Genomic DNA, 26,061 nt, shown 5'->3' with positions numbered 1-26,061 from the left:
TCCATTTGTTGTGTGTTTGGTTTATCTTTCAATATCCAATTGCGTTTCTTCATTCGTCGTGATTCGTTGTGTTTATTAGACGCGCGCTTTTGAAACAATACAAATTCGGCTTATTCCCATGTGGGGCTTTCGGATTTTCTTTCAATATTTCCCCGATACCAAATTGAATTGAAGTTTTATACCATTTTTCTTAAAACTCTATACAAAGGAAATAAATTATAATCGGATTGCAAAAAATAAATAGAAATAATTATAATTATATCAATGCTTAATAAAGGATATCTTGCAAAGAAGTGTTTTAAAATTGTATCTGTGTGTTTTATTAAAACAAAAAATAAATTTGAATAAGAAAATACAATTTGTGAAAGTGTGAAATCGTGACCATTTAAGAAAATTATGATATTATAGTGTAAAGCTACATAAATAATATATATGCGCTCCGCTACATTAACCCCAAAAGGTGGACAACATCTGCAGCATATTTTATAACAGGAATTGAGTTTACCGGCGGTTACTCTGATAACGGATATTCAACTAAAAGTAACTGCCTTTAATCAACTGCCGACGGCATAGGAAACTCTTATCGGAAGTGAGTACAATTTCATTATAATTGAGAATACTAACTAGGTATGAACATTAATTTTGGTTTACCAAATTAAAAACTATTTTGTTGCATCGAATTCAAACTGAAATCTGAAGAAACTCTCTGATCCATGCAGAGAATTTTGGAAGAAAAATTTTATAAGACGAAATACATGTCTTATAAAATTTTTCTTCCAAAATACTGACTGATAAAAGTAAAAACAAGTAGGCATGAAAATATGAGCTAGTTTTGTCGGGAGAAATATATATTCTCAAGGATTATATGCACATAAAAAATAAAAATAAATAAAATATTTTTGAAGGACTTTTATCCACAAAATCATGGTTTTGGTAAGGATATTTTTAGAAGGATCTTCTTTATGCTCCATAAAAGCGCAGATTTTTTTCGGAATATTCTCCACATACGCGTGTATTTTTTTAACAATTTTTTTTTCAAAGATTATGTTCCACAAAAGAGTGGATTTTTCAAAAATATTTTTTAAAGATTATGGTCACATAAGTGCGCATTTTTTAAGAATATTTTTTTCAAGAATTATGCTCCACACAAGCCCGGTTTTTTTATGAATAATTTTTCAAAGATTGTGTGGAGAAGCAGAGTGGATTTTAAAGAATATTATGTACCACATAATACCACATGAATTTTGTAAGAACATTTTTTAAGGAGTATGCACTACATAAGCCTGGCTATTTTAAGAATATTCACGGTGCTCTTGAAGTAACTTTAAATGGAAGGTGCTTATACCTGGATTTTGCGGATTCTAAAACTACAATCTTCATAGATGAGAAAAATAAAAAAACAAAAAAAAAAAAAAACAAAAAAATCGCCGGAGCGCTTTTTAAATAAATAACGATTCATGTTGACATTTTTAGGGTGTTTAGAGTTTTCACGATTTTCTTGGAAACCGGAAGTCCTATCGAAATAGGATAGCTTGGATATTTTAAGAATATTTTCTGAAGGACAAAACTCCACATAAGCGTGGATATTTTAAGAATATTTTCTGAAGGACAATACTCCACATAAGCGTGGATATTTTAAGAATATTTTCTGAAGGACAATACTCCACATAAGCGTGGATATTTTAAGAATATTTTCTGAAGGACAATACTCCACATAAGCGTGGATATTTTAAGAATATTTTCTGAGGGTCTTTTCTTCCAATAAGCGTGGGTATTTTAAGATTGTTCTTCTGTAGAAATATACTCCACATAAGCGTGGATATTTTAAGAATTATTTTATGAATTTTATGATTTTATGAAGGACAATACTCCACATACGCGTGGATATTTTAAGAATATTTCCTGGGGCCTATACTCCACATAGACGTGGATATTTTAAGAATATTTTTTTGAGGGACTATTTTTCCCATAAGCGTGGGTATTTTAAGAATATTTTTTTGAGGGACTAATTTTCCCATAAGCGGGGGTATTTCAAAATTTTTCTTCTGTAGAAGTATACTCCACAAAAGCGTGGATATTTTAAGAATATTTTCTTAAGAACAATACTTCGCATAATTGTGGATATTTGAAGAATATTTTTGAAGGACAATACTCCACATACGCGTGGATATTTTAAGAATATTTTCTTAAGGTCTGTACTCCACATAAGAGTGGATATTTTAAGAATATTTTCTGAAGGTCTGTACTCCACATAAGAGTGGATATTTTAAGAATATTTGCTGAAGGACTGTACTCCACATAAGTGTGGATATTTTCGGAATATTTTCTGAGGGATTATTCTTTCCATAAGCGTGGATATTTTAAGATTTTTCCTCTGTAGGACTATACTCCACATAAGCGTAAATATTTTAGGAATATTTCCTGAAGGACAATATTCCACATACGAGTGGATATTTGAAGAATATTTTCTGAAGGGACTATTCTTCCCATAAGCGTGGATATTTTAAGATTTTTCTTCTGTAGGACTATACTCCACATAAGCGTGGATATTTTAAGAATATTTTCTGAAGGACTATACTCTACATAAGCGTGGATGTTTTAAGAATATTTTCTGAGGGACTGTACTCCACATAAGCGTGGATGTTTTAAGAGTATTTTTTGAGGTCTATACTCCACATAAGGGTGGATATTTTAAAGATATTTTCTAAAGGACTATACTCCACATTTGCTTGGATATTATAAGCACATTTCTGAAGGACTATACTCCACATAAGCGTGGATATTTAAGGAACATTTTCTGAATGATTATACTCCACATAAGCGTGGATATTTAAAAAATACAGGAAACTCTCTTTACATAAACGTGGATATTTTAGGAAAATTTTCTAAAGGATTGTGTTTTTGATTTTTGGGAAGAAAATTGCTTCATATAGGCATGTCACAGATTCCGATCGGAATGGTTTCATTTCGATCGTTTTTGTTTTGGATTCTTCAGATTCCGATTGATTTGATGAATTTCGAAAATCGTATCAAAAGAAATAAAACAAAAACATATGATTAGAAAACAGTGTAGAAGTGGGAATTGTTAACATATTCAGCTGAAAGAAAATTTGTTAATGCGAAAAGAAAGTTAATTTTTATTGGAATTTCAATTTTTCTATTGTTATTGTAATCGAGGCACAAAGTAATAAACATAGCATTGAAAAATACCTTGTTTGAGTTCCTTCTTCTTTTGTTTTCTTTTATATTTTTACATTCGTAATGCCAGATTGCTTAGTTTTTACAAATTTACAACAAAAATTATATACTATATAATTTATTAATAAAATTTACATTAACGAAAGTAAATTTGCGAATTTTTTTAATTAAAATGATAAAAAAATGAGATAAATGTGATTTTTTTAAAAAACAATACTTTATTATTTTTAAGCGTTTTTGGAGTGTTTTAAAGCGACGTGTTTCAAAAAAAAAAAAAAAAAAACAATTCAACTTGGGAAACCAAAAGTGGTTTCATACAGAAAATTTTTCATTTTTAGTTTTCTGAAGTAGCTGTGCCATGCCTGATAATATGCATTTAGGTTCAATTTGTCTCAGCATTTAAGTTTTAAAACTTAAACTTTTTTATTAATTTTCTCGTTTAGAGTTAAGCTTGATGATCGCAAATTATTTGCAAGTGAAAAAGGAAAGCCAAGACTCGAACCCACAAAGTCACCAAATTACGTTACCTGGTTTCACTGGTGGTAAAGCAGATCTTCGGACGTATCGACTATGTAGTGGCTTCTCTGTCCTAGAACTTTTTGTTTTTCAAATGCAAATGTGTTTTATACATTTACGTGGGTATTTGGCCGCTGATATGTATTTTCTTTTTTAATTATAAAATTTTTAATATTCCATTAAATATGAAATATTTTTATTATTATAACCTATTCTGGGTTATTTCATGGCTCGCAACGACTTGAAAGATTTCTGCTTTAAAATAGAAAACCAAAATACATATTATCAACATTTGACACACAGACTAAAAATTTAGCATTCCACGAAATGAAAAAATTGCCTTTAACGTGTTTTGTAAAATAAAAGAGATCCTCATATAAAAAATACTGTGACAACAATACTTGCCACAAAGGCAAAAGAAAACGCATGAATTAAATTTATGACAACTGAAAAGCAAAAAAAAATTAACGCATATTTTTCCTAAGAAAAATATTATGCATAAACACTGAAGTGAGAGAGACAGACGGATGAAAGAAACTTACAGATGCATCAAAAGACTGCAGCAAAGTCCAGACAAATGGTCAGCGAGATACGGAGACGGATAATGTGTTAAGAGTAGAGAGAAACGTATACTGGACTTCCATCAAATTCAAGTGACAAACTTCAAAACGTTGTCACTTCACGCGTGCGCAATTTTTACACACTCAAAATAAAACCGACAAATTGTCCAGCTTTGCTTTGCAATAAAACATAAGTATGTGCAACCAATTGACCAAATCCAGAACAAATGGAAAGTGATTTTTGTTTTGTGTTTTTTTTCTTATTTTGCAATGTTGTAGTAATGTTTGTTTGTTTCTGCAAATACAGTGGGTTAAAGAATGTTTAGAATATTATATATACCCATACACATATTTAAGGTCGTCTATGAAGAGGGCTTAAAGGGGTTCTATGAAGACGAGTTAAAGGTCGTTTGATGTCGGAACATTGAACTGCCGAGCAGGGACGTACGCAGGATTTCATTTCGGGGGGGGGCCCAACTTGACTAAAAATCATGAATATTAAAAATGTTGTGTATCGTTACGTAAAGCTATTTTAAAGGGCTTTTAGTTGATTTTGTGTATATTCAGTATCGCCACAAAGTATGTACATTAAACAGAGAGAGATCATAATATTTTAGATACAAGATTGAAATTTGGAACTGATTATAATATATTAGTCCTTGGATGTTTATAATTGAAAATAAACCATATCACACCACGTTCGGTATAGTCTCCATACAAAAGTTTTTACCAAATTCTCCAACAGAATTGAAGTAATAACTAAAAATATTTTCAAATGAATATTACCCATATAGATGTACCTTTTGATGTATCCCAGAATTTTCAACCACATTACCTCTTATTTGGCATTTTGCGTTCCAAATCCCGCAGCAAATATCTTTCGAAAGATTTTCTATAATTCTAGCATAGTTTTTAAAAATATCGTCTGTAATATGGATTTTGGAAATCCTTTTGGTGGTAGAACTTCCAAGCAAAAAGTGGTGCAAAAAGAGCCACGTTCGAACACAGGGATTGCATTCGCGAATATGTCGAATAGATATATGCAGTGTTTGGAGGATAAACAGTTCGTTCCGAACATAACGCCGATTTTTCTTTAAAGTACATATGGTAACATGGGGCGCCTTCGCCACGTTTTTGTTCAATATGTTCTCATATCGACATCATTAAAGTTTTCCAAATATTATTTTTGGTAAGAATATTAGCATGTCTTGACTACAAATTTTGATATATAAATGATTATAATCTTGTTTTTAAATTATTATTTTTAAGAATTTACAAAATGTCTAAAAAGTGGCGAAGCCTCCCCACCCATGGGGTAGCTTCGCCACCGACATAGGACATATATCAACGGACTCTAAAACTGGCATTTACCATACTTCCTCCTCAAATATCAACATTATGCATAAAAAGAACATGTTTTCTATTTAATAATCAAAAATGGTTCTAACATTTTCAAAAAGAAACATATTGTAGCCGTTAATTACTTGAATTTTAGATAGGTTTAGCACAATATTTGATTTCAACTTCACATTATACAGTGGTATATCAATAGCATAAACAATTTGTGTTAAACCTGACATATTTTTCACATTAACCCACAACACACCTATCATGGCGTAGCCGCCCCACCCCCTACATAGTTCATAATATGAATATATTTGCATTTATAATTACTTTTATCATGCAAATTATTTGGATTTATATTCTTCAGTAGTTGTCTATTAACGGTATAAAATATAATTTTGATATCACAAAAGGTATACAAGATATCACAAAGTATACCAACCATAAATATTTTTCGCAATACCCCAAAAACATGAAACCGCGTGCTTCAGCAATCATATATTTGATAGAAATGCCAGTTTTTGGGAGATGAAAGATCTTCATTAAACTCACAATTTTCCCTCTAACGGCATTTTTGTAGCAGTTATAATTATCAAGAAAATCGGCGCTGGCGAAGGCGCCCCAGTGGCGAAGCCGCCCCATGTTACCATATATCACACACCAACATCAGTGCCATTAAAAAAGTTTTGTATTATTGTAAGAAAATAATATTCTTTAACTGCAAAAAAGCAGCAAAACTTCACTATTTTACCAGAAGTGATAAAGTTCGTGAAAGTCAACTAAAAATTCAGAAAATTACATAAAAAAAAAATCATCAGGAGCCGGGCGATGCAATGTATGACTTATAGACTCCGAATCTAACTCGCAGTACTGTTTGAGACTATGAAAAACATGGTCGAAAAAATACCTCTAAAAAACTCGGCAACATTTTAGCTAAATTCTCAAAAAATAGGTTAAGTCGAAAAACTCCATCTGATACATCAATGGCTGTTGTTCCCGCTTATTTCTATCTTAATTGTATGACTATATGTTTATGGACTCTATGACCTTAAAAACTTTCCAACGACCAATCACTTCTGTCGGCACAGCGGAGACAAACTTATGATAATTCATAACTTTTGTTTTCTTGAAAGCAAGTAAAAAGTAAGAGTCGGGTTTGCCTACAGGGATATACCCTCAGCCTGGGTGAGTTGAGACTTTAAATATAGCCTTTTTTTCTATAAATTGTATAGCCAAGAAGTTTCAGAATTTCGTCTCCTTTTTTGGACGTGTAAACTTTCCGACAATAATTTCGAAACATTTGGGGTGTACAACTTAACGATTGTTGGCGTTACGAATAAATGCTTATGTTGTGCTCAAAAATGTGACTTCGATGAAAGTTGTGCACTTTGGCACAGACGATAACCGAAAGAATTGACTGATTTAGTCAATTTTGGAGGTGGACCTAATTTTGGAATTCAATTTAGTTGGTCGACGTAAGATTTAGAGACTAAAAATACAATATCGCTGTAAACAAGACCGCAAGAAGTACCATTGGTCAACATGTGCAATGGCTCCTCGAACATCCCCTAAACTACATTGATGTTGAACTTTTTTGAGGGATATATCCGAAGATGTTGTCCCAAATAGACCCTCTTGGCACATGATATATGTACGTAATTTTAGGATATTTATAGTTTCGGTCAAATCGGATAATTGAAATTTTGTGTTGGAGGCACCTGAAGGAGTGAACCGATATAATCCATATTTGAAACTACTTTAAGTCTCAAAAAATCCAATTAGATTTTGCTCAAGATTTTAGGGAAGCATTTTGAAGTCTGGAGTCCAAAGGAAGTTTGTACAAAATATTGCGAGATCCAAAATTTGGACCAACTCTGTTCGAGAGTTATAATGGGCACGAGCCAGACAGACGGACGAACTGGGATAAATCGACTCCAAATTGTTTGACGCGGGTTTCGTCAAAATACATGATTTGTCTTAGAACATTATTTCGATGAGGTACATTTTTATCGTTAGCTTAACGGCTGAGGGTTCAATACCACGGTGCTCTTGAACCAACGTTAAATGAAATGAGCTTACAACTGGGAAGTTGATGAGATGAGAAAAATCCAAAAATAAGAAAAAAAAAAACGCTATAGGAAATTTTAAAGTAGTTCAATTTTTTTAGGTTTTCGCGATTTTGCTTGGAAACCGCAAGTCCTATCGGGGCTAAAGATAATGTTGTAACTTTGAAAATTAGTTTGATTTGTTCCTAGGTTTTACCAGTTTTGCGATATAGAAGTTCAGGTCACATTTTTAGAGTTTTTTGTTAGGTTTTCACGATTTGCTTCAAAACAGTAAGTCTTATCGAAATGGGACTACAGAAAATCGATTAGCTGTGAAAATTCTCTACAAGATTAGGGTTCGTAATTTTTTTACTCGGTTACACCATGTTTGTGTTATATAAGTTTAAGTTGGGAAATTGTAGTCATGACATTGTTTTAAAAAATGGTAAAACCTACGAAAATATCATATACGAACAATATTGTAGAGAATTTTCACTCCTACAACATTTCTTTTGGTTCCATTTTGATAGGGCTAAAAATTGGATTTTTTGGTTTTTTGATTTTCTTATCTAAGCTTCTTTCATTTAAAGATGGTTCAAGAGCACCGTGATATACAATACAAATAAGGCCATGTTGCAGGGTTAACCTTCTTAATGAGGATTTATTTGACTTATACGCAAAGGAATTGACATTTGAAACCCAGTTACCGGTTATATATAAACGTACTATAAGATCAGATTTTAATACAATACCATAAAACCAAAGTTTGAGCATTAATTTCGTTTACGGTTGTTTTCAGCTACAAATTTGTTACTGATATAGACAAATTCAGATGGGTATGCTATTTATAGCAGATATTATCACTTTATAATGCACAACAATACATTTTTTTTCCATTATTTTATCCCACTGTTTAGCAACAAGTTGATATAAAATAGGAATAAAAAATTTTGATTAAGGCAGTAAAACAATTTTCTAACTGGATTTCGAGATATATTCCACGGAAAACCCTTGATATGTCATACATATTGTCCAATAGACATTTCATTTTATGCACTTCTAATCCGCACAATACTGAATTTGTAATCGTTTTGAATACAGAATGAGTTTAAAGCCTCAAGACCTTTATATGTATTTCTTATACAACTTGTTGACAAAGTACATTTTCAATACAGAACCTTTAGAACAATATAAGTTTTCATTTGAAATTTGAAAAACAAAAATTATTTTAGAGAAAAAATCGTAATAATTTGTTAAAGTAGCTTAAAAAATTTTGTCGGACCAAACCATTTCGGGGGGGGCCCGGGCCCCCTGTGCCCCCCCCTTGCGTACGTCCCTGCTGCCGAGGTAGAGTTGTTGTACGTATACAACCCGCCGATAAATAGCTGTACTCCAGGTTAAAGGCTCAATATTAGCCCACTTTTGTAAGGTCATAACAGTCTGGTCTTGTGGGACTTTATTCCTCATAATGAGTTGTGGCATTCGGTCTTCGGAAACGACCAGAGGGGGGTATAGTGTTGGCTGAGCAGATTAATAGCTCTACGTTCGATGAGGACGCCCCTACCAGGAAGACAACTTTAAGGTCGCCTAAGAAGACGACTTTAAGGTCGCCTAAGAAGACGACTTTAAGGTCGTCTAAGAAGACCACTTTAAGGTCGTCTAAGAAGACGACTTTAAGGTCGTCTAAGAAGACGACTTTAAGGTCGTCTAAGAAGACGACTTTAAGGTCGTCTATTAAGACGACTTTAAGGTCGTCTATTAAGACGACTTTAAGGTCGTCTATTCGTCTATTAAGACGACTTTAAGGTCGTCTATTAAGACGACTTTAAGGTCGTCTATTAGGGCGGCTTTAAGGTCGTCTATTAGGACGACTTTAAGGTCGTCTATTAAGACGACTTTAAGGTCGTCTATTAAGACGACTTTAAGGTCGTCTATTAGGGCGGCTTTAAGGTCGTCTATTAGGACGACTTTAAGGTCGTCTATTAAGACGACTTTAAGGTCGTCTATTAAGACGACTTTAATGTCGTCTATTAAGACGACTTTAAGGTCGTCTATTAAGACGACTTTAAGGTCGTCTATTAAGACGACTTTAAGGTCGTCTATTAAGACGACTTTAAGGTCGTCTATTAAGACGACTTTAAGGTCGTCTATTAAGACGACTTTAAGGTCGTCTATTCAGAGGACTTTAAGGTCGTCTATTCAGACGACTTTAAGGTCGTCTATTAAGACGACTTTAAGGTCGTCTATTAAGACGACTTTAAGGTCGTCTATTAAGACGACTTTAAGGTCGTCTATTAAGACGACTTTAAGGTCGTCTATTCGTCTATTAAGACGACTTTAAGGTCGTCTATTAAGACGACTTTAAGGTCGTCTATTAAGACGACTTTAAGGTCGTCTATTAGGGCGGCTTTAAGGTCGTCTATTAGGACGACTTTAAGGTCGTCTATTAAGACGACTTTAAGGTCGTCTATTAGGGCGGCTTTAAGGTCGTCTATTAGGACGACTTTAAGGTCGTCTATTAAGACGACTTTAAGGTCGTCTATTAAGACGACTTTAAGGTCGTCTATTAAGACGACTTTAATGTCGTCTATTAAGACGACTTTAAGGTCGTCTATTAAGACGACTTTAAGGTCGTCTATTAAGACGACTTTAAGGTCGTCTATTAAGACGACTTTAAGGTCGTCTATTCAGACGACTTTAAGGTCGTCTATTCAGACGACTTTAAGGTCGTCTATTAAGACGACTTTAAGGTCGTCTATTCGTCTATTAAGACGACTTTAAGGTCGTCTATTAAGAATTGGAGATTTTAAAGTTGTCTATTAGGACGACTTTAAGGTCGTCTATTAGGGCGGCTTTAAGGTCGTCTATTAGGACGACTTTAAGGTCGTCTATTAAGACGACTTTAAGGTCGTCTATTAAGACGACTTTAAGGTCGTCTATTAGGGCGGCTTTAAGGTCGTCTATTAGGACGACTTTAAGGTCGTCTATTAAGACGACTTTAAGGTCGTCTATTAAGACGACTTTAATGTCGTCTATTAAGACGACTTTAAGGTCGTCTATTAAGACGACTTTAAGGTCGTCTATTAAGACGACTTTAAGGTCGTCTATTAAGACGACTTTAAGGTCGTCTATTCAGAGGACTTTAAGGTCGTCTATTCAGACGACTTTAAGGTCGTCTATTAAGACGACTTTAAGGTCGTCTATTAAGACGACTTTAAGGTCGTCTATTAAGACGACTTTAAGGTCGTCTATTAAGACGACTTTAAGGTCGTCTATTAAGACGACTTTAAGGTCGTCTATTCGTCTATTAAGACGACTTTAAGGTCGTCTATTAAGACGACTTTAAGGTCGTCTATTAAGACGACTTTAAGGTCGTCTATTAGGGCGGCTTTAAGGTCGTCTATTAGGACGACTTTAAGGTCGTCTATTAAGACGACTTTAAGGTCGTCTATTAAGACGACTTTAAGGTCGTCTATTAGGGCGGCTTTAAGGTCGTCTATTAGGACGACTTTAAGGTCGTCTATTAAGACGACTTTAAGGTCGTCTATTAAGACGACTTTAAGGTCGTCTATTAAGACGACTTTAATGTCGTCTATTAAGACGACTTTAAGGTCGTCTATTAAGACGACTTTAAGGTCGTCTATTAAGACGACTTTAAGGTCGTCTATTAAGACGACTTTAAGGTCGTCTATTAAGACGACTTTAAGGTCGTCTATTCAGACGACTTTAAGGTCGTCTATTCAGACGACTTTAAGGTCGTCTATTAAGACGACTTTAAGGTCGTCTATTCGTCTATTAAGACGACTTTAAGGTCGTCTATTAAGACGACTTAAGGTCGTCTATTAAGACGACTTTAAGGTCGTCTATTAAGACGACTTTAAGGTCGTCTATTAAGACGACTTTAAGGTCGTCTATTAAGACGACTTTAAGGTCGTCTATTAAGATGACTTTAAGGTCATCTATTAAGATGACTTTAAGGTCGTCTATAAAGACGACTTTAAAGTCGTCTATAAAGACGACTTTAAAGTCGTCTATTAAGACGACTTTAAGGTCGTCTATTAAGACGACTTTAAGGTCGTCTATTAAGACGACTTTAAGGTCGTCTATGAAGACGACTTTAAGGTCGCCTAAGAAGATGACTTTAAGGTCGTTTAAGAAGCCGACTTTAAGGTCGTCTAAGAAGACCACTTTAAGGTCGTCTAAGAAGACGACTTTAAGGTCGTCTAAGAAGACGACTTTAAGGTCGTCTATTAAGACGACTTTAAGGTCGTCTATTAAGACGACTTTAAGGTCGTCTATTAAGACGACTTTAAGGTCGTCTATTAAGACGACTTTAAAGTCGTCTATTAAGATGACTTAAAGGTCGTCTATTAAGACGACTTTAAGGTCGTCTATTAAGACGACTTTAAGGTCGTCTATTAAGACGACTTTAAGGTCGTCTATTAAGATGACTTAAAGGTCGTCTATGAAGACGACTTTAAGGTCGTCTATTAAGATGACTTAAAGGTCGTCTATGAAGACGACTTTAAGGTCGTCTATTAGGGCGGCGTTAAGGTCGTCTATTAGGGCGGCTTTAAGATCGTCTATTAGGACGACTTTAAGGTCGTCTATTAAGACGACTTTAAGGTCATCTATTAAGACGACTTTAAGGTCGTCTATTAAGACGACTTTAAGGTCGTCTATTAAGATGACTTAAAGGTCGTCTATTAAGACGACTTTAAGGTCGTCTATTAAGACGACGTTAAGGTCGTCTATTAAGACGACTTTAAGGTCGTCTATTAAGACGACTTTAAGGTCGTCTATTAAGACGACTTTAAGGTCGTCTATTAAGACGACTTTAAGGTCGTCTATTAAGACGACTTTAAGGTCGTCTATTAAGACGACTTTAAGGTCGTCTATTAAGACGACTTTAAGGTCGTCTATTAAGACGACTTTAAGGTCGTCTATTAAGATGACTTAAAGGTCGTCTATTAAGACGACTTTAAGGTCGTCTATTAAGATGACTTAAAGGTCGTCTATTAAGACGACTTTAAGGTCGTCTATTAAGACGACTTTAAGGTCGTCTATTAAGACGACGTTAAGGTCGTCTATTAAGACGACGTTAAGGTCGTCTATTAAGACGACTTTAAGGTCGTATATTATGACGACTTTAAGGTCGTCTATGAAGTCGACTTTAAGGTCGTCTATTAAGACGACTTTAAGGTCGTCTATTAGGACGACTTTAAGGTCGTCTATTAGGACGACTTTAAGGTCGTCTATTAGGACGACTTTAAGGTCGTCTATTAAGACAACTTTTAGGTCGTCTATTAAGACGACTTTAAGGTCGTCTATTAAGACGACTTAACGGTCGTCTATTAAGACGACTTTAAGGTCGTCTATTGAGACGACTTTAAGGTCGTCTATTAAGACTTAAGGTTAAGGTCGTCTATTAGGGCGGCTTTAAGGTCGTCTATTAGGACGACTTTAAGGTCGTCTATTAAGACGACTTTAAGGTCGTCTATTAAGACGACTTTAAGGTCGTCTATTAAGACGACTTTAAGGTCGTCTATTAAGACGACTTTAAGGTCGTCTATTAAGACGACTTTAAGGTCGTCTATTAAGACGACTTTAAGGTCGTCTATTAAGATGACTTAAAGGTCGTCTATTAAGACGACTTTAAGGTCGTCTATTAAGATGACTTAAAGGTCGTCTATTAAGACGACTTTAAGGTCGTCTATTAAGACGACGTTAAGGTCGTCTATTAAGACGACGTTAAGGTCGTCTATTAAGACGACTTTAAGGTCGTCTATTAAGACGACTTTAAGGTCGTATATTATGACGACTTTAAGGTCGTCTATTAAGACGACTTAAAAATCGTCTATTGAATCGATTTTAAGGTAGTCTATTAAGAAGACTTTAAGGTCGTCTATTGAGACAACTTTAAAGTCGTCTATTGAGACGACTTTAAGGTCGTCTATGAAGACGACTTTAAGGTCGTCTATGAAGTCGACTTTAAGGTCGTCTATTAGGACGACTTTAAGGTCGTCTATTAGGACGACTTTATGTTCGTCAATTAAGACGACTTTTAGGTCGTCTATTAAGACGACTTTAAGGTCGTCTATTAAGACGACTTAAAGGTCGTCTATTAAGACGACTTAAAGGTCGTCTATTAAGACGACTTTAAGGTCGTATATTAAGACGACTTTAAGGTCGTCTATTGAGACGAATTTAAGGTCGTATATTAAGACGACTTTAAGGTCGTCTATTAAGACGACTTTAAGGTCGTCTATTAGGACGACTTTAAGGTCGTCTATTAGGACGACTTTAAGGTCGTCTATTAGGACGACTTTAAGTTCGTAAATTAAGACGACTTTTAGGTCGTCTATTAAGACGACTTTAAGGTCGTCTATTAAGACGACTTAAAGGTCGTCTATTAAGACGACTTTAAGGTCGTCTATTAAGAAGACTTTAAGGTCGTCTATTGAGACAACTTTAAGGTCGTCTATTGAGACGACTTTAAGATGGTCTATTAAGACGACTTTAAGGTCGTCTATGAAGACGACTTTAAGGTCGTCTATGAAGACGACTTTAAGGTCGTCTATGAAGACGACTTTAAGGTCGTCTATGAAGACGACTTTAAGGTCGTCTATGAAGACGACTTTAAGATCGTCTATGAAGACGACTTTAAGGTCGTCTATGAAGACGACTTTAAGGTCGTCTATGAAGACGACTTTAAGATCGTCTATGAAGACGACTTTAAGGTCGTCTATGAAGACGACTTTAAGGTCGTATATGAAGACGACTTTAAGGTCGTCTATCACTTTAAGGTAGTCTATAAAGACGATTTTAAGGTCTTCTATAAGACGACTTTATGGTCGTCTATTAAGACGAATTTAAGGTTGTCCTTTAAGACGAATTTCAGAAAACTGGCCAAAAATGACATTTTGATTTTTTCACATTATATTACTCTATTTCTAGATCATTGGTATCATCAAAAATCAGAAATGATGATGTCTTCTATTAAGATGACGTAAAGGTCGTCCATTAAGACGACATTTAGGTCGTCTATTAAGACGAATTTAAGGTCGTTTATTAAGACGTCTTTAAGGCTGTCTATTAAGGCGACTTTAACCCTTCGTTTACACATGACAGGACAGTTGACTTCATGTATTGATTGTCAAAATCCCACAACTTGCCTGTGTGACGTAGGCGTCCCGACAACTGCGAAAACAGTTGTAAAATTATGAATGAAAATCACCGATTTCTTTTTGTTTTCCGTTCACATATTTTGTTTTGTACATATTCTTTTGTTTTCAGCACATTTGAATTATAATCTTACTTCTTTTTCACAAAAATGTCAAAAATTTTTCAATCCGGCTGTCTGTGAAAAACTGATGGACAGCTGAGAGACAAACGACAAATGTATGCATGTGTTAGTAAATCAGAGTTGTATTTGAAGACAAACTGTCTAGTGTAAACGCCATCAAGACGACTTTAAGGTCGTCTATCAAGACGACTTTAAGGTCGTCCCTGAAGACGAATTTAAGGTCGTCTATGAAGACGACTTTAAAGTCATCTATGAAGATGACTTTAAGGAGGTCTATTAAGACTATTTACTTTAAGGTCGTCTATTAAGACGACTGTAAAGTCCTCTATGAAGACGAATTTAAGGTCGTCTATAAAGACGATTTTAAGGTCGTCTATAAGGCGACTTTATGGTCGTCTATTAAGACGGCTTTAAGGTCGTCCTTTAAGACGAATTAGGCGACTTTAAGGTCGTCTATTAAGACGACTTTAAGGTTGTCTATTAAGACCACTTTGAGGTTGTCTATTAAGGTGACTTTAAGGTCGTCTATCAAGACGATTATAAGGTCGTCTATCAAGACGACATTAAGGTCGTCTATTAAGACGACATTAAAGTCGTCTATTAAGACGACATTAAGGTCGTCTATGAATACGACTTTAAGGTCGTCTATGAAGACGACTTTAAACTCGTCTATTAAGATGACTTTAAGATCGTCTATCTATACGATTATAAAGCCGTCTGTGAAGACGATTTACTTGTCATTTGTATAAGGTCATCAAACAAGACCTTAAAATCGCTTATCTAGACGTCTTTAAAACCTTGATTTTTCTTTTGTACCTTCATGTTCGTCCAATTTCTCTTCAAACCTTCCCTTCCTGTAAAACACGGTGATTTTTGAAATTAAAGAACCGAAACATCAATTTAAGCATGCCAATACTAGAAACTATTTCGAAACTATAGGCCTATGGCTGTTGCTATGCAATAAAGTGACAACTCTTGTTGTTGGGTTTCTGATGTGTTAAGTCGAAGTAAAAATAAGGATGTTTTTGTAACGCATGTGTGACAAGCCAAAGAACAACACCAACTATTACAACAATTAGTTTTGGAGTGCTCTACTATTAAAGAGTCACTAAAATAACACATAACCTTTTTTCGAAATCAAAAGATGAAGAATAGAAATGCCAGCAAGCAAAAGGAACCAATTCCTCCTACATACGTATATACATATGTATATGCAATTTAACATCTTTTTGTACAGAAGTGTGTGTGCTGGTCTCTGTGTGCCTTGTACTTGACTAAGCTAGCCATCCAACCAGCCCAGCCGTTTGTTTAGTCATTCCTTCAACAATTTCATGCTCAATCACCGTAATATGTCGTGATAATTGAGCAACGTAACTAAACCAAGGCCTCCTCGCCTTCGCCTCTCTGCACTGCTGGCAATAATAAACAAAGAAAACGACAACAACAATGATTTTGTTGCCTTTGTTGTCCTTTTGTTTTACCGACCGACCGACACTTATTAAATGGTTGTTCTCCTCATATACTATTCTAATATTTTGTTTTTGTTGCTGTTCTAATGTTGTTGTTGGGTTTTTTGTTCCAAGTTGTTATTTTAATTCTTCCAATTGCCACAGATTAGCTGAGTCGTCAACTTGTCTGCCATGTTCTGCCTGCCTGCCGGTGGTAGCGGGGGGAAACTTCCGTGTAACATGATCTAAGCGTAACGTCAAACGATCAATGAGGCATTAAACGTAAGTTAATTGCCGGTCGGAATTTGCTGATTAGTGTACCTCTCAACAATTGGTGTGAAATATTTTGTAATGAGTAATAAATTGTTGTTAGTTATTTTGCGGTGGGAAAATTTAAATCTTTGAAGATTTGAATGATTTTTAGTCAATTAAAAAACCTTCCTATTGATTCCCTACAGATAATACCCTTGTTTTATTTCTTAAGCCTTTGGAATATCGAGCGTATCTATCCATTGATGCAATCAAAAAATGTGCCTCATCGAAAAAATTTTATAATAATTTTGAGTCGATTTAGTCCTTATGGACTACATCGGTCCACTCCTTCGGATATTCGAAACAATAAATTTCAAAAATTTGCAAAACTGCAGTTTGAGTACATGGCTCGGATTGTTTTGAAATTTTTATTGTAGCAGGTTGTCTTTGCGACCCCTATTATACCGATGGGATAATTTTTTTGGGGGCAGGTCTTGCATACTTTGTGAGATAGTGTCACAAAAGCTCTAAAAAGCCCTGCCGACACCAATTAAAATTAAGACTACTTTAAAGTCGTATATTTCCACGACTTTAAGATCGTCTACCAATACGACTTTCAGGTCTATAGTGACGATTTTAAAGTAGCTTTATATCAATACGACTTTTAGGCCGTCTATAGAGACGATTTTAATCATTCCTATTTAGAAGATTTTAAGTTTATCTATTAAGACGACTTTTAGGTTGTCTATTAAGAAGACTTTAAAAATTCGACAATAATTCAATACGATGTAATTGTTATTTATCAAAACGACTGTAAAGTATTGATATATCAAGACGTTTTAGAGTTTATGCCTCTTCTTTTGTTTGTTATGTTCGTCCAGTTTCTTCTTCAAACCTCCCTTTCCTAAAACAATGTAAAATTCACGGTGATTTTTGAAATTAAAGAACCGAAAGATCAATTCAAGCATGAAATGACTTGTGAGCACGATAACGTGTGAATTGGATATTCGTTTTGTCTGAAACATGTACATCTTAATATTTCTTCCAAGCGTTCAACAAGTTCCAAGAAGGTCCATATCTGCTACAAAACCATAGGGTATCTCCCTCTTAAAAGTGTTTGCTCAAGTGGGGTTTAAGGTCTGTTTGAAGATCGTCTATAATGAGCGAATTCAGCTCGTCTATAATGACTGAAGGAAATCTATAAAGACACTCTTCCGTTCATTTATAAAGATTCCCTTCCGCTTGTCTATAAAAGAGTCCATTAGCTCGTATATAAAAAGACCCTTCCACTCGCTCCTCTATAGAAACTTCCTCCTACTAGTCTAAAAGACTTTCTTCACATCGCCCATAAACAGTCCCATAAGTTCGTCTATAAAGACTTCCTGCAGCACCTCTATAAAAATTTAATTCTGATAAGAAGCCGTTTTTCCATCTATAAAGACTCCTCTTACAGCTCGTCTTTTGTTCGTCTATAAAATTTTTATTTTTCACGGCTATAAAAAGTTCCATCTGCTCGTCTATAAAGACTACCTTCCTCTCGTCTATAAAAAACTCCCTTACGCTCGTCTATAAAGAATCCCTTACGCTCGTCTATAAAGACTCCCTTACACTCGTCTATAAAGACTCCAATACGCTCGTCTATAAAGACTCCCTCTTCCGTTCATTTATAAAAACTACCTTCCGCTCGTCTATAAAGAATCTCTTCCGTTCGTCTATAAAGACTCTCTTCCGTTGGTCTATAAAGACTCCCTTCCGATCGTCTATAAAGACTCTCTTCCGCTCGTCTATAAAGACTCCCTTCCGCTAGTCCATTCCCTTCCGCTAGCTTAAAAAGAGTCGCCTCCTGTTGTTGTTGTTGTTTTTGTAACAGTGTTTTTATTATGTTTATATGTTCGTTCCTCTGTTCAATCTGGCTCTGGGTCTATCTCCAGTTGCAGAAAAATGGCTGCTTCGATGGGATGTAGCCACAAAGGTGTTGTGTGTCGTGCGGGCTCATGCCGCATACTGGGCATATGTCTTGGACGGCGCGATCTATTTCCGCCCAATAGGCGACTGCAATATCCCGAGCGTAGTTGAGCCAAAACTACTCTGGTTTGTCGTGGCAGCTGACGCTCCTCAGCTGCGATAGATGGAGGATGTACTCCGAGTACTTTATTCACACTATAATTGCTTAAGGCCTTGGCAACTGCGTCCGTGTGAATGCTATTCAATCCTGCTTGATATGCTTGTTGATCTAGGAGTTCTCTCCTGTATCGTTGGACATCTCCCTCTAGAGCATGGATATCCTTCCTGATCTCCCTGAATGGGCCGGGCCTACCCACAAGATGGTGATTGGGATGGCTCACACGATAACATCCAAGCAGGTACTGCAACGAAAGCATCTCATTGTGTTGCTTTACAGGAAGAATTTTTGCCTCCTCATGTAGAAGGTCCACTGAATATTTGAGGAGGCACCCTGTCGCTGTTCTCAGGGCGGCATTCTGGCAAGTTTGAATCTTTTTCCAGTTCGTATCACACAATCTCGGGGACCAGACTGGAGCCGCATAGTTTACCACATACAGAACTATCGCGTTATACGTGGCCAACGTGTGTGTGTACTCGCCTCCTCTCGTCTATAAAGACTCGCCTCCTATCGTCTATAAAGACTCCCCTCCGCTCGTCTATTAAGATTCCTTCCGCGAATATAACAAGCGTCTTTAAAGACTCCGTTTTTTCGTCTATAAAAACTTCCTTTTACAAAGTCGCCTTATTGTTTATCTTTTTAAACTTCTTGTGATATATAACCCCCCTTTGATCGTCTGTAAAAACTTCCTTCCGGTCATCTATAAAAAGTACCTTCTAGTCGACTGTAAGAACTCTCTTCTAGTCGTGCAAAAGACTAGTTTTCTATAAATATTGAGTTCTGTGTAGGAATTCCGTAACTTTTATCGATTGAAACGTTTTTAAAATTTCTTTTGTTTTTGTAACAACAACAAAACAAAAAAATGAAATTATTGTAAAATAAACTATGAGTAAAGTTGTTAAAATGTTACCAAATAGAGACACTGAATACAGGATACTGGTCCCCAATAGGGATCCCATTCTGGCAACCCTTTAGGTCACATTAAAAAAACCCAATCTTGTCGTCTATAAAGATTGTGAGAACTCCTTTCAGATCGTTTATAAATACTCCCATCCGATCGCCAACAAAAGCTGCCTTCTGGTCATCTATGAAGACCCCCTCCGTTCATCTACAAAGTCTCCTGCCGTGTCGTCTATAAACATTGCATTCTGCTCTTCAACAAATTCTGCGTTCTAGTCGTTCGTTCAAAATGTTTTCGTGTTTCATAAAAAATCAAGCAAGTATGTAAATGTGTGTTTTTATATCAATCAATACCAAATACTGTCTTTATCATCTCCATCGCTATTTGAATTCGTCACTTTCTATAATTTATGCAATAATCCTGAGCTGCGTAGAAAATGATTTTGAACAAAAATGAAAATGTTTTGTACAATAACAAAATTCGTCCCAAAGGACGTGCTTTAACAGTCCCAACAAATATCAATAAAGATTTGGAAAGATGAAGAAGTAACCAGACCAAAAAATTAATTGCAACTTTGCATCAGCACAGAGCGGTCAAAGAGATACAAGCAAATCAATCTTTTGTTTGTGGCACGTTCAAATTGAAACCAGAATTCTATTGAAGTTTGATCAGGATAAGAGTCCTGAAGAATGTTTCAATAATTTCACACACAAAACGTAAACGCACACACCACCACACACAAGAAGAAGCAGAGAATATAAAAATAATACATGGGAGGCCAAAATAATGTTGCCAACAACAAACAGTAACACATTCTACACTTTCACATATGATCAGCGGAGATTTCTTATCTTGCCACAACACATATGACGACATACATACATATTTGCAACATTTACTTTGTAATGTCCTGTCGTTGTTTGGTATTGTTATTGTTTCGGTTCCTTATGTTTATCCCAATATCGGATAACTCGCGGCTACCCGCATTTCATTACTTGATATTTTGTTTGGCATTTGATTTTTTGTTGCCTTTTATAACAAGAAGAAGAATATATTTTAAAGGGGTTCTTCCTCCGCACTGCATACAATTCAATAACAAAGAGGGTAAATATAGGATTTACGCAACATTATTGATGTTCACCAAACTGAATGAGTAACATTGTACTGATGATACTGATCTAGTTGTGTTCAAAGACAAGAGAGAGCATCCTTTAGGATATGTCGCAATTTCTATGAATGAATCCTCTTCTTCTCAGTTTTTTTGTCAATAAATTTACAAAATTTACATACCCCTATAATTTGGACTTTTTTCTAATGCTATGAATGACGTTGTTGTAATTAAATCGATATGTTGGGGGAATAGTTTGCCGTTGTTGGTTTTTTACATTAGATGGATCGTAAGGTTCAGTTTCATATTTCAAAGCTCATTCAAACAGGTTCCCTTTACAGGTTCTTGGATATTGACAATAGTGTATTCTTTTCTTTGTAATGTTGTACCTTCTTTTATATTCCGTCCTTTGTGGTAATGAAAAGTGTATTGTATCGTTTTTGTTGGAACATCGGTAACGATAAGAATGGGAATATACTTTTTAGATCTCGTCTTTATAGATGAGCAACGGGGATGTTTTTCGACGAGTAAATGGTAGTATTTATAGATAAGTAGAAATGAGTTTCTATAGACAAGCAAAATACGTCTTTATAGACGAGCTGAAGGAGGTCTTTATAGACGACCAGTAGGTAGTATTTATAGAAGACCAGGAAGGAGTTTTTATAGTTATTTTTATAGAGTCTTTATAGACAAGAGTCTTTACAGACGACCAGAAGAGAGTTTTTATAGACGTCCAAAACGGTTCTTTATAGACGACCAGCCCCCCTATTCTGTAACTTTTTAACAACTTTACTCATTGTTTATTTTACAACAATTTCAGTTGTTTGTTTTGTAGTTGATACAAAAACAAAAGAAATTTTAACAACTTTTCAATCGATAAAAGTTACAGAATTCCTATACAGAATGAAGTCTTTATATAGGACCAGAAAGGACTCTTTCTAGACGACCAGAAGGGACTCTTTCTAGACGACCAGAAGGGAGTCTTTATAGACGACTAGAAGGGACTCTTTATAGACGACCAGAAGGAAGTCAATATAGAAGATCAGAAGGGGTCCTTATAAAAGACTAGAAGGGAGTCTTTATAGATGACCCGAAGGTAGTCTTTATAGACGACCAGAAAGGAGTCGTTATAGACGACCAGAAGGGAGTCTTTATAGATTATCAGAAGGAGTCTTTATAGACGACCAGAAGGGAGTGTTTATAGACGACCAGAATGGAGTCTTTATAGACGACCAGAAGGGAGTCTTTATAGGCGACTAGAAGGGAGTCCTTATAGATAACCAAAAGGTTTCTGTATAGATGACCAGAAGGGAGTCTGTATATAGGACCAGAAGGGATTCTTTCTAGACGACCAGAAGCGATTCTTTCTACACGACCAGAAGGAATTCTTTCTAGACACCAGAAGGAATTCTTCTTGACGACCAGAAGGGAGTCTTTATAGACGACCAGAAAGGAGTCTTTATAGACGACCAGAAAGGAGTCTTTATAGACGACCAGAAGGGAGTCTTTATAGACGACCAGAAGGGAGTCTTTATAGACGACCAGAAAGGAGTCTTTATAGACGACCAGAAGGGAGTCTTTATTGACGACCAGAAGGGGGTCATTATAGACGACCAGAAGGGGGTCATTATAGACGACCAGAAGGGAATCTGTATATAGGACCAGAGGGGATTCTTTCTAGACGACCAGAAGGGAGACTTATAGACGACCAAAAGGGAGTCTTATAGACGACCAGAAGGGAGTCTTATAGACGACCAGAAGGGAGTCTTATAGATGACCAGAAGGGAGTCTTATAGATGACCAGAAGGGAGTCTTTATAGACGACCAGAAGGGAGACTTATAGACGACTAGAAGGGAGTATTTATAGACGACCAGAAGGGAGGCCTTATAGACGACCAAAAGGGTTCTTTATAGATGACCAGAAGGGAGTCTGTATATAGGACCAGAGGGGATTCTTTCTAGACGACCAGAAGGGAGACTTATAGACGACCAGAAGGAAGTCTTTATAGACGACCGGAAGGGAGTCTTTATAGGCGGCCAAAAGGGTTCTTTATAGATGACCAGAAGGGATTCTTCCAGACGACCAGAAGGGAGTCTTACAGGCGACCAGAAGGGAGACTTATAGACGACCAGAGGGGGGTCTTAGAGACGACCAGAAGGGAGTCTTATAAACGACCAGAAGGGAGTCTTATAAACGACCAGAAGGGTGTCTTATATACGACCAGAAGGGCGTCTTATAGACGACCAGAAGGGAGTCTTTATAGACGACCAGAAGGGAGTCCTTATAGGCGACCAAAAGGGTTCTTTATATATGACCAGAAGGGAGTATGTATATAGGACCAGAAGGGATTCTTTCTAGACGACCAGAAGCGATTCTTTCTACACGACCAGAAGGAATTCTTTCTAGACACCAGAAGGAATTCTTCTTGACGACCAGAAGGGAGTCTTTATAGACGACCAGAAAGGAGTCTTTATAGACGACCAGAAAGGAGTCTTTATAGACGACCAGAAGGGAGTCTTTATAGACGACCAGAAGGGAGTCTTTATAGACGACCAGAAAGGAGTCTTTATAGACGACCAGAAGGGAGTCTTTATTGACGACCAGAAGGGGGTCATTATAGACGACCAGAAGGGGGTCATTATAGACGACCAGAAGGGAATCTGTATATAGGACCAGAGGGGATTCTTTCTAGACGACCAGAAGGGAGACTTATAGACGACCAAAAGGGAGTCTTATAGACGACCAGAAGGGAGTCTTATAGACGACCAGAAGGGAGTCTTATAGATGACCAGAAGGGAGTCTTATAGATGACCAGAAGGGAGTCTTTATAGACGACCAGAAGGGAGACTTATAGACGACTAGAAGGGAGTATTTATAGACGACCAGAAGGGAGGCCTTATAGACGACCAAAAGGGTTCTTTATAGATGACCAGAAGGGAGTCTGTATATAGGACCAGAGGGGATTCTTTCTAGACGACCAGAAGGGAGACTTATAGACGACCAGAAGGAAGTCTTTATAGACGACCGGAAGGGAGTCTTTATAGGCGGCCAAAAGGGTTCTTTATAGATGACCAGAAGGGATTCTTCCAGACGACCAGAAGGGAGTCTTACAGGCGACCAGAAGGGAGACTTATAGACGACCAGAGGGGGGTCTTAGAGACGACCAGAAGGGAGTCTTATAAACGACCAGAAGGGAGTCTTATAAACGACCAGAAGGGTGTCTTATATACGACCAGAAGGGCGTCTTATAGACGACCAGAAGGGAGTCTTTATAGACGACCAGAAGGGAGTCCTTATAGGCGACCAAAAGGGTTCTTTATATATGACCAGAAGGGAGTATGTATATAGGACCAGAGGGGATTCTTTCTAGACGACCAGAAGGGAGACTTATAGACGACCAGAAGGGAGTATTTATTGACGGTCAAAAGGGTTCTTTATAGATGACCAGAAGGGAGTCTTACAGGCGACCAGAAGGGAGTCTTATAGACGACCATAAGGGAGTCTTATAGACGACCAGAAGGGAGTTTTTATAGACGACAAGAAAGACCTCTTTATGGACGACCAGAAATGAGTCTTTATAGAAGACCAGAAGGTAGTCCTTATAGACGACCAGAAGGGAGTTCTTGTAGAAGATCAGAAAGGAGTTCTTATAGAAGACCAGAAAGGAGTTTTTATAGAAGTCCAGAAGGGAATCCTTTCAAAAGACTAGACCGGAGTCTTTATAGACGACCAGAAGGACGTCTTTATAGATGACCAGAAGAGAGTCTTTATAGACGACCAGAAGGAAGTCTTTATAGATGACCAGAAGGGAGTCTTTATAGACGACCAAAAGGGTGTCTTTGGAAATGACCAGAAGGAGTCTTTATAGACGACCAGAAAGGAATTTTTATAGACGACCAGAAGTGAGTCTTTATAGACGACCAGAATTGAGTTTTTATAGACGACCAGAAATGAGTCTTTATAGACGACCAGAAGGAAGTTTTTATAGACGAGCAGAAAGGAGTCTTTATATAGGGCCAGAAGGGACTGTTTCTATACGACCAGAAAGGAGTCCTTATAGACGACCAGAAGAGAGTCCTTATAGACCACTAAAAGGAACTCTTTATAGACGATCAGAAGGGAGTCTTTATAGACGACCAGAAAGGAGTCTTTATAGACGACCAGAAGGGATTCCTTATAGACGGCCAAAACGGTTCTTTATAGACGACCAGAAGGGAGTCTTTATATGGGACCAGAAGGGACTCTTTCTAGACGACCAGAAGGGAGTCTTTATATAGGACCAGAGCGGACTCTTTCTAGACGACCAGAAGAGAGTCTTTATAGACGACCAGAAGGGACACTTTATAGATGACCAGAAGGGAGTCTTTACAGACGACCAGAAGGGAGTTTTTGTAGAAATGAATCTTTATAGACGACCTGAAGAGGGTCTTTATAGATAATCGGAATATAACCGTTATAGATGGGGATTTTTATGGAGTCCTTACAAATGATTTGAGTTTTTATAGACGCAATGAAGAGAATTTTACAGACGACCTGAAGGTCATTATAAATAACATGAAGAGATGTCTTGAATGGAGCCTATACAGACGAAAAGAAGGAGTCTTTCTAGAAGACCAGAAGTGAGTCTTTACGAAAGACTAGAAGAGTCTTTATAGACGATCTGAAGGGAATCGTTGTAGACGGCTTGAAGGGGGCATTTGAAAAGTACCTAAAGATAGTCATTTTAGATGACCTATGGACGACCCCTAAGGAGTCGTTAAAGACAACCACAAGGAAGCCCTTACGAAATACTAAAATGGAATCTTTGTGGACGACCTGTAAAAAGGTTATTGACGGCCATGGACGTATATTACTTACTTAGAACATTTATCCTAAAAGCCAAACTTAGAAAAGCTTTTCTAACTGTTTCTATACTTTTACAATTTGGAATACTGTGCTTTTCAATATCGCTTTTCACTTTTTTACTCCATTGAAACCTTGAAATTCCAGTTAGGTGTGTACCGCCATGTGGCCGGGTTCATCATTGCTCATTCGTATGGTATGACCTATCCAACGCAATCGTTGTATCTGGATACGTTTAATTATACGACGCCGATATTAACCGTCAACCGTCATATTGGCCATAAATCTTTCGAAGAATTTTACTCTCAAACACACTGCCTTATATGCTTGCGAAGGTACCCAGATTTCGAAACCAAACATTAGTTGTGTTTATGGTAGTGGCAAAGTAGGCGAAGTATTTAAGTACTTCAAAATTATA

General features: G+C 36.6%; 1 protein-coding gene across 1 annotated transcript in view; it reads left to right on the top strand.

Annotated features, from left to right (window-relative positions):
- The first annotated feature begins 322 nt into the window (after nt 1–322).
- The window catches only part of sim (bHLH transcription factor single-minded), a 114,949-nt gene continuing 89,210 nt past the window's right edge, over nt 323–26,061 (top strand). The window contains exon 1 of the mRNA XM_073964012.1: nt 323–589. The gene's annotated coding sequence lies outside the window, so the exon portion shown is untranslated. The remainder of the gene's footprint in view (nt 590–26,061) is intronic.

This window comes from Musca autumnalis, unplaced genomic scaffold (genome assembly GCF_047663935.1).
Source record: "Musca autumnalis isolate F117 unplaced genomic scaffold, ASM4766393v1 scaffold_1, whole genome shotgun sequence".
NCBI classification, from domain to species: domain Eukaryota; kingdom Metazoa; phylum Arthropoda; class Insecta; order Diptera; family Muscidae; genus Musca; species Musca autumnalis.
This window is presented reverse-complemented; position numbering and strand designations above follow the sequence as displayed.